Source organism: Myodes glareolus, chromosome 11 (assembly GCF_982192425.1).
Source record: "Myodes glareolus chromosome 11, mMyoGla1.1, whole genome shotgun sequence".
Lineage (NCBI taxonomy): Eukaryota > Metazoa > Chordata > Mammalia > Rodentia > Cricetidae > Myodes > Myodes glareolus.
Genome location: NC_142036.1, coordinates 11670167 through 11683663, shown reverse-complemented (window position 1 = coordinate 11683663; position 13497 = coordinate 11670167).

The following is a 13497-nucleotide window of genomic DNA, read 5'->3' as shown; positions in this document are numbered from 1 at the left end:
ATAGTGGGGCAAAATGCCAGGCTCCTCCCTCAACTGCCTTAATTTCTCTAGCCAGTAGAAGAGTTTTCTTCAGGTAAGCTGACTAAATTCCCACCTTATGTACTGGACTCGCCATCCAGCCCCCAAAATCACCTATTGTCCTGCAACATGAGTGGAACACTGAAACTCAGCTTGCTAAAATACTGAGAGTACCAAGAGGAGAGTTAACTGCTGAAAGGAACAAGCAAGGAACTCTAAAGCACAAGAGGACCAAAAGAGCACAACCAGAAGAGAAGACAAGGGAAGCAGGCCAAGAAAGACTTCAGTGGTCCCTGAGACAAAGAAATTAAAAGTACATAGCAGACCAAGAACAATTCCTAAAAACTCTAATAGGAAGTTCAAGGATTGGACCAAGATTCAATAACATCGACTGACTGAATTGCAGTAAAAGATGGATAAGCACCAATGCAAAAATACATCCAACAACTTAAGAAGCAACATGGTAATACCAAATCACAATGGTCCCAAAAAAGGAAAACTTGATTATCATAACCCATAAAAAGCAGAAGTAAACAATTTAAAATTTAATTTTATGAAGATAATGGAGAACTTCAAAGGGAAATTAAAAATTTCATTAATCAAATAAAGGAAAAGATTATCAAAATATAATTAGAACAAACTAACAAATCTCTCAAAGAAACCCAAGAAAAACAATCCAACATACAAAGCAAACAATTCAAGGCTTGAAGTCTGAAATAGAGGCAATAAAGAAAACACAAACTGAGGGAATTCTGGAAATGGAAAACTTGAATAAATGAACAGGAACTATAGAGCCAAGTAGAACCAACAAAGCACAAGAGATAGAAGAGTGAATCTCAGATGTTTTAGACACTATAGAGGAAATCAATTCATTTGTCACAGAGAATGATAAATCCATCAAATTCTTAACACAAATCATCCAGAAGATCTGGGACACCATGAAAAGACCAACCCTAAGAATAATAGGGATAAAAGAAGAAGAACTCCAGCTCAAAGACACAGAAAATATATTCAACAAAATCAGAGAGAAAAACTTTCCCAAATTAAAAAAATATATTCCTATGAAGAGGGAAGAATCTTACAGAACAATAAATGAAATTGATCAAAAAATGTTCCCTCACCATATAATAATCAAAATTCAAAACATACAGAATAAAGTTAGAATATTAAGAGCTGCAAAGAAAAAGGGTCAAGTACCATAAAAGGGTAGACTTATCAAAATTACACCTGATTCTCAATAGAAACCATGAAAGCCAGTAGGTACTGAAAAGATGTGTTGCAGACGCTAAGAGACCATGGATGTAGGCACAGACTACTATAACCATCAAAGATTTAAATCACTGTCAATGGAGAAAGCAAGTTATTCCATGAAAAACAACAGATTTAAACAAAACCTATTCACAAACACAGTTCTACAGAAAGTTCTAGAATCAAAATCCAACCCAAGGAAGCTAACTGAACCCAAAAAATCACAGGAAACAGATAACCATTCACCAGCAAAATTCAAAAAAAGGAAAACAATCTACCACTAACAATAAAAAATAACAGAATTAACTAACACTGATCCTCAATATCTCCTCATATCAAGAGATTCAATCCACATATGAAAAGACACAGGTTAAGACAGGGGATATGGAAATCAGATCTAGTCTTTTGCTCTTAGAGGAATCACACTTCAACCACAAAGACAGACATTTTTGTGTCAGAAAAAGCTTTGTAATCAAATAGACCTAAGAAACAAGTGTGTGTTAGTATCCTAATATCTAACAAAATTAATATCAAACTAAAATCAATCAGAAGAGATGGAAAAAGATACTTTATACTAATAAGAGAAACCATCCACCAAGAAGAAATCGCAATATTAAACAATTATGCCCCTAATAAAAGAACACCCACATATGTAAAAGAAACAAGACTAAATCCTAAATAGCACATCAAACCCCACAAGTCATAGTTCGAGACTTCAACACTTTACTCTCACCAATGGACAGGTCAAACAGACAGAAATTTACCTGAGAAATAAGAGAAATAACATGTCATGACACAAATGAACATAACACACACCTTTAGAACGGTCCATCCAAACATAAAAGAATATACCTTCCTCTCAGAACCTCAAAGGAATTTCTCTAAAAAATACCACATACTTGGTAACAGGTACAAAAAAAAACCTTACAGAATGATCTGCATGTTGCTATTATATAAGAAGGAGTTGTGGTGACTTCCCCATATGCACTTATCTAAGGTTTAACTAAGGTAACTCATTTGCACATTAAGTGGTTCAGTCCATAATTATAATGTCTGGGAGTATCTTGGTATGTAAGCACATAAGGTGATGGTAGAGTGGGCAAGAGTCCTGCATCTTGAATGGATCAGGAAATTGTTTTAGACATATAGAAGAATACTAAGTATAGGAAACCTGAAAACTTGACCCCAAAATGACACAATTTCTCCCAAAAGGACACACCAACTAAAAAAGTCACATCTTCTTATAGTGTCCTATAAGATTATGGGGCCAATTATATTCAAAAAAGCATAGCTAACCTATCTCAATCTTAGTCTGATTTTATAAAATAAAATAAAATAAAATAAAATGCTTATATGCATCAATGTATTAACTTGGATTTACCTCTTACAGACTAAAATTATTCCAGATAATTACTGAAATAAACAATCTGTTTCACAATTGATTATTTGCCTTAGTCTTCAGATGGGGATCTATCTCTTCCTCACAACTCTTTCTCTCATTCTCTTCCTTTCCTGGTTTTGAGCCTACATGTTCAAATATTCATCCACATAAAGAATTTTCTAGGTGTCCTATTTTGCTTTTTCTCCCTAGTTTATTTGTTGTATCACATTGAAAATCAAAAGATGATTGCTCCATCAAATAACTTCTAGGGTTCCCTCACAATGTGCATTCTTGGACCAGTTTAAATCTGCTCACCTAAGTAGTTCTGCCTCAGAAATTGTTCCAAGTGAAGTCCACATGTTCCTATTCCTAGAATTTTTCTGAGAACCTGGTCAGCTCCTCTTTCTGGCCTAAACCAGCATTCCAGTTTCCTTTGTCCCCAGCCATCACAAGCGAGGATCAGTGTCATCAGGAAGTAGTAATAGACAGGTTGCACATTGCTCCTTATAATTTATCATTAGCATAAGGCTGGGATCCTAGCTTTCAAACCTCAGAAAAGGGGCTGAGGTGCTTATTTAAAATACCAAAGTATAGTGTGGCCACCCCATTCTCCCTGCATCCTTCAGTTCCTACCTCTTACAGGATGTTTGTGTCTGGCGTTTCTGTACCCCCACCTTAAATATTCCATCCTTGGGGCTCTGCTTCCCTCTCCCAGCTGCTCTTCTGTGTATAATCCAACTATTTTAGTCACATAGGACTGTCATCTCCCCTTTGGGCCTCTTGACTGATTTACTTGGTTCCCTCTCTCCCATATATAATCCCTCCATCCACTCCTTACATTGTTCAGGGTATTATTCACTCTGAACTCTCCCAGAAATCTTGCCTCTGGTTATACTCTCCCACATATGTACAATGAAATTTCTCCTCCAACATACTTTGTACCAGTCACATTTTTTTAACTTTTATTTATTTTTTTCATTAACTTTCAATCTTCTCCACATCCCACAGAGTTTCTTATAGCCTAGGCCTCAGGTGAACTTCATGTAAGTCTCTCATATCTTTTTGAAACAAAGGGCAGATATTAGATAAACCAAAAATAATAGAAGATATGATGATGAAAGTTCTAGGTTATGTAAATAAATCAGGTGAAAATACAAAAACAAAATACATTTATGCAAGGTGTGCACAGATTTCAGGGAAAACAGAAGATCTGAGACCTGTGATGGTATGTGGGTCCCTTAGGGTTGTGTCTCCTCCCCTGTGGTTACCATGATACCAACATTGTCCTAATAATAATACCACTGAGAATTTGCTTTGAATCTCATGAGGGTAAATATTCCCTTATATCATAGACCTTCCTAAGAGTTTAACCTAGTGTCCTCAACATAGTCATTTCTGTTATCAAAGGTGATTTTTTACAAGTAATTTATGTTGACCATGTGGTGTATGTATTTCAATTGTGCCAAAAGAGGACATTGTTATCACATATTTCACAGAACATAAATACAGAAAGTGTTATGTGAAATCAGTTGATGGGTCATATAAAAGAGCACTGAATTTTGTCTGCACCTGTTCCTGCACTGACTCATGTGTGCTCTGTGCCCCCTGCTGGTTCTGGGCATTGCTACAGGGAGGTTTGTGTCAGGGTTTACACTGAAATCTTCTCACTGTGTCTCTAGCACAGTAGTAAATGGCTGTGTCTTCAAATCTTAAGCTGTTCATTTGTAGGTACAGGATGCTTTTGGAATCATCCCTTGAGATGGTGAATCTGCCTTTCACAGACTCTACATAGTGTGTTCATAATTATTAGGTTTGTGTTTAATTACACCAACCCACTCTAGGCCTTTCCCTGGTGCCTGGTGGAACCAGTGCATCCAGTGGTCACTGAATGTGAATCCAGAGGCTGCACAGGAGAGTTTTAGGGACCCTCCAGGCTGTACCAAGCCTCCTCCAGTCTCCACCAGCTGCACATCACACTGGACACCTGCAAGCACAGAGAATCTTGTCAGAAAACTATAATAAATGTCCACTGTCATTATCACATATATTTGCCCAAATACTTAGCATCTCCCTTTATCTATACATTACCTTTGAAAATTGCAAAAAGGAAAACCCAGCTCAGTCTCAAGTCCATCTTAGATATTGTGTGTTCAGGGCTGACCACAAAATGGGAGGATTTGTGAGTGTAGACCTGGGTGCCCCTGTCAGAAATGTAGGGTCATGGCTAGTTTTCATGAACAGAAGAGAAAATCATTTGCATATCTTCTTGTTATAAGAGGAACCGAGTTATATCCAATGTAGGGAAGAGAGTTTTTGGTAAAGATGTCTGAAATAAGCACTGAACTAGCATTTATAGGGTCAAATTATCACTTATTGTCTTAGGGACATAACTCAGTTTGTAGAGGATGTTTCTATGCCTGAAACTCCTGTGTTCATTCTCATTCCAGCATGACAGGCAAGCATTGGTCAGGAGAATCATAGGTTTGGGTTGATAATTGTCTATATAAAATTGTGTGTCGAGAAAAAGAAAGAAGGAACAAAAAAGAATAGTTGCTTGTTATGAGTTGATGTCTTCGTATTTTAATATAAGTTATCAGTTGTACTTTATAATTCATTATATTTGTAAACTTCTTAACTGCCTTTATGTGAATTATAATCAGTGGCATAGTAAGTATATCATGCTGAAATTTCTGAGATTGATTACCCCCCAAAATGAAAGAACTATTATATATATATATATATATATATATATATATATATATATATATATATATACACACATATATATATATATATGCTATCTGAGATTACATTTGAACAGTCATAAAAACATATCTTGAATATATATGTTTTTCATTCAGTTCCTCCTTGTCTAGTGGTTCACACATTCCACAGAGATCTGCTCTTCCCATCCCAAAGCTATTTCCAGTTATTTGGTGACCTCTCAAAAACCCCAGGGGGTTTATTTTATTCCATGTCATACCTTTCTACTCTCTGGTACCTCAAATATTTGCCTTTTTCACCCAATCTGCTCAGTCTACTCATTAACAATCAATAACCCACTTGGGTCCTTAGAAACTTGCCTGAGATCCACCACCAGGTAGTCCAGCTTCTTCTTCTTCCACAGTGCACTCTTTCCTGAGACCTTCTCCTACATGCCTTCATATTGTTTTTTGCTATTTTCCCCATCTTAGGCAATTTTCACCATGTTCTGTACTGTTGGGTAGAATTTTTTCTTATTTACCATTTACGTCTATTTTCTTCAAAGTTCTTGCTTCTTAGTGCTCACAGGCAGGCTTGTTTCTTCAGAGTTTTTCTCTTCCATGCCTTCTGTAGCAAAATAGTAGTATTTGTTTTTCTCCTGCATTCTCACATATCATACTTATATCCCCAAATAAAAGTTCTAACACCATCATTAACAAAGTTTTTGCTGTTTAGTTATGGGTGGAAACAACAATTTACACAGAACAAGTGACCCTGTGATGCCCAAGTAAAGTTTATACATCCTCAATGGAAACCCTACACCTAAGGCTCAGGAAATGTCATGAAGATGCAACAGCACGATTGTAATATCTTCAGGACTAGGATTTTGCTATGAGATCATATTTTCTACACATGACAGGGTTGCTGAACCCATAAAATCTTCAACATCTCTATGGCTAAAGTAGATTTTCAAGGCATAAAAAGAAATCTCTAGGGTCCCACCCTCTTAAGGAGGAGCTATAGGTTATCTATATCTGTTGAGAGTAAGAGAATAAGTTTTCTTCAAGAAGAAGGTCTTTAATAGGTAACTGAATCCGAAGTGACTGCATTAGACTCATGTTTATATATGTAAATATGATGAAGCTCAATATGTTAAACATAAACAGAAAAAGAGAGATGGAGACAGTGAGAAAAGACTGAAACTGCTAAAGGTTAACTTAAGTAGAAGAATTAATTAATATTAGAGAGAATGAATTTTGAATATGAGAAAATAAATGATAGAGAATATTGATGTGTACAGATATTAGATGAAAAAATTAACAAACATATTTTAATTTAAAATTATATAAGTAACAAGGAAATCTCTCACACACACTAACACTTCATGGTTAGTGAGAACTGTTTAGTGACGTCACTGAATGGGAAGGCATGAGAATCTAGGATGTTTTCATTAACATAGGAAGGCTTTGTTTTCTTTTCCTGCTGCAGTATAATGAGTTTTGAAGTGGAAATATTAGACATATGAATGCCCATAGAAATGGAGAGTACAAACTGTGTAGAAAACAAATTATGAATTATCTAATATGAGTAGAAAATAAATTAAGAATTATCTAATATTTATTATACATTTGTGATATAATTCAAATTCATATTTTGATAAGTTTTTGACCAGAGATAGTTCTCCAACTTATTTGCTATACTAAGGATATTATAATACACTGTTTCCAATTTTAGAAAGATTAGGAAAATTTTACAAATGTACAACCCAGGTATGAAGTTGAAGAAAGATTATTCAGTTGTTTAGGTTACTGTTGATTCATGCTAAATAACTGGTATGTGATACTCAGTGCTGAAATCAATGATATGTAATGTTGATGTAATATTAGTTTTCTATAAAAAACTTCTAAAATTTAAACCTTTAAGATTGTGTTTATTGGTAGTCTAGTGTGGTCTGTTTTGGATTTAGAAATCCTGAACATGTGGTAATAATTTTTAAGCATGCATAAAATTCAAAGTTAGGTCATTAAAAATCAATCTTATTTAAAGAAATATAAATCCTCTCTGAGATTATTCTTTGACCCATAAAAAAACACACTGAATACTTGTGTTTGCCCCTTAGCTCCTCCATAGATAGCTTCCCCTACAATGCAGACAGGATTCTCCCCATAAAAAACACCCTCTCAGCTTTGTGTATCTTCACTAAGTTACCTGGTATATCTATTTAATTTCATACTATATTCTATTGTCACACAGATCATCATGGACATGCGTATTTCTCTTCATTAATCAGATCGAACCTTTCTCACAAAACAAGACCCACCTGTCTCTTTAAATACCCACGAACTTACATGAATCACCATATAGTCCAGTTCCTCTATTTCTATCATCCTACTCTTTTCCTAAGACATATTTCTACTTTCCATAAGGATGTATTCTTCCTGCAAGTTAGGCAGTCAGTTCTATTGTCTTGCTTCTCTGAACTGTTGAATTGTCTCAATTCCAAGGAAGACGTAATAAGACTTCTTAACTGCTATAAGATATAAAGTGACTGACACTTCCAAATTCACTTGATGATTCCCATATTATCTTGCTACTAAAAGAGGGTGAAGGACCTACAAAAATAATGAATGCTACCCTTGATAAATATAGATTCAAAAATTCTTTATAAAATAATTGTAAATCAATTTCAGTAATGATTCAGTTAGTTTCAATCATACAACCAAGTGAATACCTGTCTCAAATGCATGGCTGGTTCAATATACATCTATCTATCATTAATATATCATGCACTAATTAACACAAAAGTTAAAATAAAATAATTATTTCAAGTGATGCTGAAAGGTCACTTTGCAAAATTTACCAGACTTTCCTGAAATAAGTTCCGGAGTCTTTATAAATAGATGTTATGTACCTATCAATAAAAGCTACATTGAGAAAATCTATAGATGAAATTATATTAAACTGAGACAAACTGAGAGCATTTCCTTTAAAATCAGGGACAGAAGAAGGACACTCAGTTTTTCCTAATCCATTTGGTAGAGTGCTTATAGACGTAGCTATAGTTTTAGCAAGAAAAATATATGAAATGTATCAGAATATGAAGGAAATTAGTCAAATTATCCAAATTTACAGATAACATGATGATTAATTTTAAAGATACAACAGTGGCTAATAGAAAGCTGTTGAACCTAACGAATATAGTAATGTTTCAAGTACTAGTGCAGAAAGAAATGCTAAATAAATTTTCAAATCACCATGTCCTCTTCACTCCTGTGTTACTTATTGCATAGTAATGAACAATAATGACAATTACATGAATGATTTTCCAGGCAAAAATTCAAAAGAATGATTATGCCTATGTTTGTTGAACCCAAAGATATATGAATATTCCGCCAAACAACATCATCTTCAAAACAATATCAAAAAGTGCTGAATGAAATAAGAAACAAATCCAAGCTATAAAAAAGACAAAGAATTACTGAAGAAAGCAAACTCAACTGATGCTGGAAATGAACATAATATCAATTCAAAAATCAAAAAGACATTCATTGTAATGAATCACTAATAGAATAAATCATAAACGAATGAGAACAAAGAATTGAAGATATTTAATCGGTAAAGAGGCATTTAGTAAAGGACAATGAGAAAATTTTAAATGTGGATGAATAGCACATATGAATGCTTTAGGACAGTATGAAAAGACCAAACTAAAGTTTTGGCAATTGGCAGAAGTCATGGAGAATACCAGAGCAAAAGAATAGTTATCGGTACAAACAAAGAAAAATGTGAAATATAGAAACTGTTACCTCTAGTCCCTAACAATCACCACACTGTTAACTGAGCAATGACCCATGGTTGGCAGTCAGAAATACTGATCATGGGAAACAAAAACAAAGAAACAGACAGTATTATTATCTTCTAGACCACACTTGGCGTTTTTCTAGGTATATTAGCCCAGTGTGAGCAGAGAATTTTGCCCTGTTCTCCACTGAGGATATTAGAAGACCATTTCCCTGGATTATATTAATTTGTCCCTGAAGATTAGAAGACTATTTTAGCTTTCACTCTTACAGCCTGGGACTGCCAAGATCTTAGGTTCCCTTGAATACTCCAGGAACTCTACTAGTAATTTCCTCTTAATCTCACATTGATTGCAAGTCATGGTTTGTATCATTTTCCATATCCTACATAAAATACATAATTTAATATAAGATAATGCAACTGATAACCAGTTTTTATTAAAGAAAGAATGAAAAGAACATAATTCTTATACTAACAAATAAGGTTACCTAATTGCTTAAAAACACACAAGAAAATTAAATTTATTATTTCGTCCTTGAATCTCTAAAAGTAAAAAGATCACATATACTTTTAGGCAACACTGTGGTTTAGTAAGCACCTATGGATGGTAACTTTGCCATGTTATTTCCCACAGTCTTGGTATTAAAGAGAAATAAAATATTTGTTTTCTCTTGACAGGAGGGAAGGTACAAGCAACAATTAGAAAAAAAAAGGACTCTGTAGAACAACTATTCTTAGAATTGCATTCTCAGTGATTCAGGTGTTCAAGACCTTTTCTGAATATCTCTCCCATATGCAATCTGCAGTTCCTCCACACTTCAAAATTTCTTCTCCAGTGTGTATCAGGCATTTCCTTGATACACATTTTTACAAGAACTTGATGGATTCTTCCCACTACCTTAGAGTCCGCTTCAATTCAGAAAATTGAAATTGAGAAAATTGAATTCAATTCAGAAAATTGAAATTCAATTCAGAAAATTGAAAATTGAAACTGGCCTCTGGTCAGTCTCTTCTATACATTGGAATATATAGGAGGGTGATTTATAAAGTCACTGATACTTTAGACAGCATTTCACATTCAACATAACTTTGCATTACCTCTTACACAAAATTGTCCCGGAGGATTCATGCATGCTCCAATGTATTCCCCACATGATTGCATATATTTTAAGCACATGACATTCATATTTGTGAAAGTGATGGGATCTCAGCTCCTGGAACATGAATTATAATTGTTCTGAGCTAAAGACATTTGTCACTGACATCAAACCCTTGATATTTACAATAACAATAGTATTTATTCAATATTAAATGTTATTTAAAATAAACATTAAGAAAAATGAACTGAGAAAGGTAATGCTGTATCAGTAGAGGTCCTTGTTCTGTGAAGGATACAGATTATAGAGAAAGATACAGGTATTGGAATAGAGTCATATACTGGGGAAATAAAATCACGTATGATCTCAGAACTCTCCCCAGTTAGCATGTACATACTTTGAACCACTATTTGAGTTCCTTGAAAAATAATATAATAGCATCTTTAACCAAAATTGGTAAAGCATGAAACTTTACCAATCCCTGATCCTGATTCGGAGTCATGCTAAAAAAAAGAAAAAAAAATCAATCAATCCCAAGCCACACTGGACAGCCCCTCTCAATTAACCCTATTTAAGCTTTGTACCCTGTTCAGTTTGCTGCTGTTTCTTACCCTAGAAGAAGACACACACACCCCAGAATTTTTCTTCTCAGCAAATCTCTTGAATGAGGTTTGTTGTTTGTTGTCACATTTTTGCAGGAGCCAAAGATGGAGTGAACAGACCTATAGCACTGTTGTTGGATAAGTTTTTTTTTCTAGCAGAGCAATGGAGTATAATTTAAACATTTCTTGGGTCTTGTACAAAGGCTTAACAGCTTCCCAGGGACATCATCACATGCTGGAGCAGAGTTATTACCCTTGCACTGGAAAACATTTCCCTGGAGTAATACTGAAAGCTGCTAGCCCTTCAATGATCAGGATTTTCCTTGGCTCCTGACTGCCAGGATATCTTTTCATCTGAGCTAGAGTGTTTATGAAATGTATGTGACAGTACATTATGATAAAAATATCTTTTGCACTCTAAGAATCTGAAACATTTGCAGGCCGTCTCAGGGAGATTAAAAATACACTTTTAAAGTAATATATGACTGCAATAGTTGCTGTTTACATTTTCTAATCATTAACCAGTTTTTAAGAGAATAATGTGGCACACAATATTTTGACACGGATTTCAATATAATCAAGTCTTTTAAGCAAACATAATGTGCAGGTCAGATCCTGTTATTTGCTCTTCAATGATTCTGACTATAGGATATTAATTGTGTTTTTATATGTGTTATGATAGTCATTAAATAAAAACTCAAAATAAAAGTTTGAAAAAATCTTATAAATGAATATGAAGAATTGTTGAGGAAATAATAAAGATATTGCTTCCAAAGCAATAATGACTGTCATGCAATTTATTTATTTGAGTCAGTTAGACACAGTAACAAGGAACCACCTGTACAATTGTATTTAAGATTTCTGTAAATATCACTCATTCCTTCCCATGGGATGATTCTGTGCTTATAAATAAATACAGGTTGCACACCTAATACATACATGATTATTCTCTCTCTCTCTCTCACTTACACACACACACACACACACACACACACACACACACCACATACACACATACACTCTCACATACACAGAAAGAGGAGGGAGAGAGAGAGAGAGAGGGAGAGATGGAGACAGATACTTGGACTCATACAACAGAAAGGTAGTTTATGAGTCTGAAAAAGGGAGCGAAGTAGAGAATTGAAATTTTGCCTTGCTCTTTGGTAAATAAAAGGAAGGGGAAGTCTTTGACTTCTTTTCTTAATGTGATATGAAAGAATTGCTAAGTATGCATTTATTATTAATGTGTTTGAATATACACATCTATGAGGAAACATTGATGAAATATATCTACTCACTTTGTGCAGTGATTTTGGATTAATAAATGTGCTAGTGAGACATTTTAGACTGTTCAGTGTTAGGCAAGGTTAGACTGAACTAAGAAGAGAAATAATTCCTTGTAGAGGATATTAAATTTGGTCATGCCTCTCATCAAAGTAGTCAGATCCTGTATATTATCCAAAGACTCCTCCCTCATCTCTCTGTGTTGTCAAGAGTTTCCAAAGCAAAGGGAAATTTAGACATCTCAGGTTGAACCACCAATAGGCAGATCTGTGCCCAAGAGGCAGACTTCTTTTATTTCCTTGTTTCTTTTTCTTAAAATAGTTCTCTTGGGTTCTCTTTCAACTTGCAGTACAAGGAAAAAGTAGTGAATTAGAACACAGCTCTGTCTTCTCACATTGGCTCTCAAATACAGCTCACTGTTAGCATTCTCTCTCCCTAAAACTCCTGCACGTGTATAGTAGATCCAAAGCTTACTTTAATAAATTGGAGCCAAAGTGTCTTCAAGATTAATACTAACAACGGACTATTGCTAAGAACCATGAATGAAATTCTTACAATGGCTCTTTCAGAATCTTGATGGTGTGGAGCGAATCAGTGACCAATTGTATTCCACTAAAAGACCTATATGAATGATATTTAGGCTATGGTTTTCCATATTGGTGCCAGATATTTTAAATGTAGGGGTAGTTGTTCATTGCAAGCTCTGAAAGATTTCAACAACTATACATGCTGTGTCACCTTGCTTGTGAAACTGTGATAGTTTTGGGGATATTTAGAGATACTTATTTCAGAAATTGTATCTCATCCCTTGTTCATTCCAATTTTTCTAATGATCAGGCAAAATTTAACAAAATATCACAGTTTAATTTAAATCTTGTTAACTGTTGATTTTGTTTTAACTACAAGGGTGAGACACTGTTTCAGGATCTGTATTATGGTTGTATGTATATTCCTCTGACAGTGTTTGGGAAAGATCACAAACCATTGAATAAAGCTCTAATGGTGAGTGTCCAAGTAGATCTGAAAACACAAATTTCAGATCTCTACTATGTCACAGGTGGATCCTTCTCTGTCACATTTAAAATATTACCAACCAGTTTGAACACTTGAGTATTTATTTAATATGATGCTTTAAGTTCTATTATCAACTGATATGTTTCTTTTTGCTCAAAATAGGCTATCTTTGGGAGGCAGTTAACATTGATAGCAGAGTTTTAAAATGTACTCATTCATAGACAATTGACACAAGGAAATCCCCTATTTTGCATTACTTCATGGATAATACAACTGCAGTGATGTGACCCTATTATTGCAATATGTCTCATACCCTATTCATCCCAGCAACTGGTTTATGTGAACAGAT